The sequence below is a fragment of the Myotis brandtii genome, unplaced genomic scaffold, assembly GCF_000412655.1.
Source record: "Myotis brandtii unplaced genomic scaffold, ASM41265v1 scaffold1050, whole genome shotgun sequence".
Taxonomy (NCBI): Eukaryota; Metazoa; Chordata; class Mammalia; order Chiroptera; family Vespertilionidae; genus Myotis; species Myotis brandtii.
The window spans coordinates 61,318-65,854 of record NW_005353539.1 but is presented as its reverse complement, the minus strand read 5'-3'; the positions used below and the strand labels follow the sequence as shown (position 1 = coordinate 65,854).

The following is a 4,537-nucleotide window of genomic DNA, read 5'->3' as shown; positions in this document are numbered from 1 at the left end:
AGGGGAAGTTTGGGTATTAAATCCACAGGAAGTGCGTGCTATCCTCCACACTGTTGTTAGAACATGGAGGTAAATCCTTCCTTCCTAAAAAATCTCCCTGTGTCCCTCGAGCCCATCATAGAAGTCCCACACCACCTGCAGGATGGGGTCAAGGCCGCTGTGATCTGTTCCAGCCCAGTGGGCGGGCATGACTGTACTAAACACTCAAGATCCCGTGTCCTGCTCTTTGGTGCCCATGAATGTCTTGGCCGCTGCTCTGAAGAGTGTCAACAGTGCGGAAAAGAGAGGCAAACACCAGGTTCTTATTAGACCGTGCTCCAAAGTCCTCGTCCGGTTTCTGACTGTGATGAGGAAGCATGGTGACATTGGTGACGTTGAAATAACTGATGACCACAGAGCTGAGGAAATTGTTGTGACCTTCACAGGCAGTTTGAACAAGCGTGGAGTAATCAGCCCCAGATTTGATGTGCAACTCAAAGGTCTAGAAAAATGGCAGGACAACCTACTTCCAATCCGTCAGTTTGGTTTCATTGTCCTGACAATCTCAACGGGCATCATGGACCATGAAGAAGCAAAATGAAAACACGAAGGAGAGAAAATCCTGGGATTCTTTTTCTAGGGATATATTACATACTTACAAACAAATGCCTCACCCAGCCAGCGTGGCTCAGTGGTTGAGTGTCATCCTATGAACCAGGAGGTCAGGGTTTGATTCCCGGTCAGGGCACAGGCCTGGGTTGCGGATTTGATCCCCAGTAGGGGGCGTGCAGGAGGCAGCCAATCAATGATTCTCTCTCATCATTGATGTTTTTACCTCTCTCTCCCTTGCCCTTCCTCTCTGAAATCAATAAAAATATTTTTAAATGCCTCAATGGAAAACGAGAGAGAAAGAAACAAGAAGAGAAAGGAAGGAAGGAAGGAAGGAAGGAAGGAAGGAAGGAAGGAAGGAAGGAAGGAAGGAGGGAGGGAGGGAGGGAAGGAAGGAAGGAAGGAAGGAAGGAAGGAAGGAAGGAAGGAAGGAAGGAAGGGATCCAGTGTCTTCACATTTGCCTTCAAACTAAGGAGTTAACTCGGGGCCCAAAGAGCTAAGCCAGGGGGTGAGGTGTGTTCGTGCCCAGAAGATCTGGTTATAAAGGAATTAGTTGTCACTCATGGAGACAAGCAATATATATGAAAAGTACATCTATCAGTAGTAAATATATAATACATATGGGATATGTGTGTGTAAGCATACATGTATGTACAGTACATAGTTTAAAAACCAAGATCCATGACTAACATGCTCATGATGCCGTGTTTATTTCCATGTCCAAGACTAGCCAGTCCTTCGGATGTTATCGGGAGACCTGATAGGTGCTGTTTTTAAAAGAAGCTGAAAATAGGAAAACCTGATCTGACCACACTATGATCTAATTCTTTCCCAGGAAAAAGGTCCTATTGATTTTGGTCTGCGCAATAAACTGAACAATCCTAATGTGGAGTTAACAGTGAAAGCACTGGCGAAGTGGACTGCGAAAGTCCTGTAAGTTTGATCCATTTCAGACCAAGAGCCGAGCAATGAGGAGACAGGAGGGAAGTCAGGGCTGGGCGTGCCTCCTCCCTGAGAGACCGACCACCCAAGGGAGGCTCCTACTTTTTAGGATTGAACTTATAAGTCATGATAAAAGCATTTTTTAAAAAACACAAACATTTCTGTTGTTGTCTGCCATAACCTCTGATTTTGACTAAAGACGGCAATAGTGACTACATCAGGAGATAAGGAATGAGAGGGCCAGGGAGGTGGTCTGGGGGAAAATATAGGGAAGTACAGAGAGAGGAGAGAGGAGAGAGAAGCTCTCAGACAGAAGAGCTGCCTTTTTTCAGTCTCAAAAAAATACTAGCAAGTCATTCCCAGGAAATAGAGATGATGGTGACTCCGTCAAGGCAAAGATTTTGAACAGCGCGATGTCACTTTGTAGTTGAAAGCAGCTCCGTGTGGTGCTGGTTTTTAAGGGGAAATACATTTATTTTTATCTTTAAGATGGACTTTAATTCTCCCCACTAATGGATGTGACAGTTGTGGATAATTCATGAGCTACGGGTGTCCAACTGCAAAATGCGAGTGAGCAAAACAGGGCTTATCGGTTCTTTCCCAGAAAAGATAGAAGTTCATCTCCCTTCTCCCTCCTGAGCTCCGCTGTCTTTGTGAAATATCTCTGGCTCCATCTTCAGAGAAGCAGTGTGTGTGCAGCTTTGAGAGGGACCCTGTGAAAGCCCAGGCCGGGTGATGAAAGCCACTCAGCATGGCGCCCCCTGCCGCTTCCACCCAATTCCGATGCAAGAGATCGGCTTGCTGCCTGCCTCTGGCTCTCTGAGATTATTCTTGGGAGTTGAGACTACACTTACCCCCAGGATAGGTGCTAGGTGCGCAGGGTACCTGCAAAGGAATGGGGAGGCGGGGGTATTGCTGGGCAGGGGGCCTGCCTTGGGCGATGGCATGTTTGAGAGGGAAAATCGCCAGGCCGCTGCGGTGGGTGGGCAGCCAGCTCACAGTGCCTGTGGATGGTGATGCATCAGCTCAGAGCTCGCGCGTCCAGGCACCCACTCCGCCTGGGAACTAGAAAGCTCTTCTCTAACATTCCCACCCCCTTTGGGGCAGAGGCCACGGTGGCCAACGGGGAGCGCAGATGAGCCGGGGAGAGCCGCTGTCCCTTCCATGGGACAGGTGGGCCAAGAGCCGGCCAGTGCTGATGGCATCCACAGGAGTCGGGCATCTTCATACAGGGTGGTACGTTCAAGGTCAGAGGAAAAGAGAGAAGACTAGTAGACATCTAGGGTATTTTTTTCCTCTCGTGAGGCGGACATAGAAATGGATTAAAACCGTTGAGCTCACAATTATGAGGACACCTTGGCGTTCCATGGAGCCTCAGATAACAAAGGAACTTTTATGGGATACCCTTAAAAAGCCATCCCAGCCCCGCCTGCGGGGCTCAGTGGCTGAGTGTCCACCTATGAATCAGGAGGTCATGGTTCAATTCCAGACAAGGGCACATGCCCGGGTTGCGGGCTTGATCCCCAGTAGAGGGTGTGCAGGAGGCAGCTGATCAGTGATTCTCTTCATCATTGATGTTTCTCTCTCTCTCCCTCTCCCTTCCTCTCTGACATCAATAAAAACAAAATAAATGTAAACAGCCATCCCACTGTGATTCACCAGTCACAGGCGGTAATGACAGTGCCCGGATGCCTTACTATTTACAATCATCACAGTGTAAATCCAAGAGAGTCAATACCGACATGAACTATGCTTTTCAAATCAAAGCTAATTAAAGCTGCTTGAGTTTTCGGGGTGGGCCCGGGGAGGTCACGGGACACATGCCGCATTAGCAGGGCATTCACGGGTTCTCCATTGGGGTCTGGACAAAACAGGAATCCTGGCTCCTGGATCGCACTCATGTGTCCCACCATCTCCAGTCGGGGAGGGAGGGAGCCTCGACCCTGTCTGCTGTCTGCCTTCCTGCCTCTGGGTCCCTGGGAAACAATGTCAAGTCCCTCCCCGCCCCTCCCCACCCCCACACACAGGGAACTTCACTAGAGGCCGGAGCATTTCCCAGGAGCCGGGAGGACACGGTGTACTCCCTCCCTGACCTGTGGGCTCAGGCGCTCTCCGCCCAGTGGTGCGGCTCTGCCTCTCTGTGATCTCCGCGTGTCCATGACCCTCTCTAAGGGGGAAGTGCATGTCTGGGCAGGTTTTCTACCTGTGCTTTGCACATACAGCTTCTCATGAGACTTGCTTTCCGAGCGCAGATGAACTGTGGCTGCGCAGCGTCTGAGGAGAGGCAGAGGGGCCTGTGTCGCCATGGCCAGCACTGCCCCGGACCGTCCACCATGGGACACGCTTCCACCGTCCATGGAGGCCTGACAGGCCACCAGCTGCCCTCCGTGTCTCCCCGGGGACAGTGATTCGCTGGGCGCCATGGGATCTACAAAGGGTCCTGGTGGAAAGCCATTACATCTTGGGCGAGGGGGCCTAACGGGGCATTTAACCTAACCCTCTGTTGACTAAGCGTTGGTATCCATGAAATGATATGTGTGAAATGTGTAAATGGTTTTTTACATGTCATACTGCTATAACATACATTTTCCATGTGCCATACACTACACCTCAGGGACATGTAGGCATGTGTACCAGGTAAAGCAGCCCATGGCGGTTTGGATATTATCATCCCATGACTTAAGGGAGTGGCTGCAAATGAGAGACAGTTTATACAACGCCCAATTTAGTCTGGTTTCTAATCTAACTTTCGAATAATATTGATGTGAAATTCCCTGCTACCTTTGAAAAATAAGCTAAGAGTTTTCTTTTAATTTATTGACGAGAGAGAGAGAGAGAGATTTGTTGTTCCATGTGTTCACGCATTCATTGATTCATTGGTTGCTTCTTGTGTGGGCCCTGACCAGGGATCAAACCCACAGACTTGGTGCATCAGGATGTCGCTCTAACTGATGGAGCCACCCGGCCAGGGCTGAGGCCTACAGGTTTATGTCCTGGCTCCTGCAC

At 49.7% G+C, this 4,537-nt stretch overlaps 1 pseudogene; it reads left to right on the top strand.

The window, feature by feature from the left end:
* Nucleotides 1–235: 235 nt before the first annotated feature.
* Nucleotides 236–580, top strand: LOC106726211 (annotated as a pseudogene).
* Nucleotides 581–4,537: the final 3,957 nt, after the last annotated feature.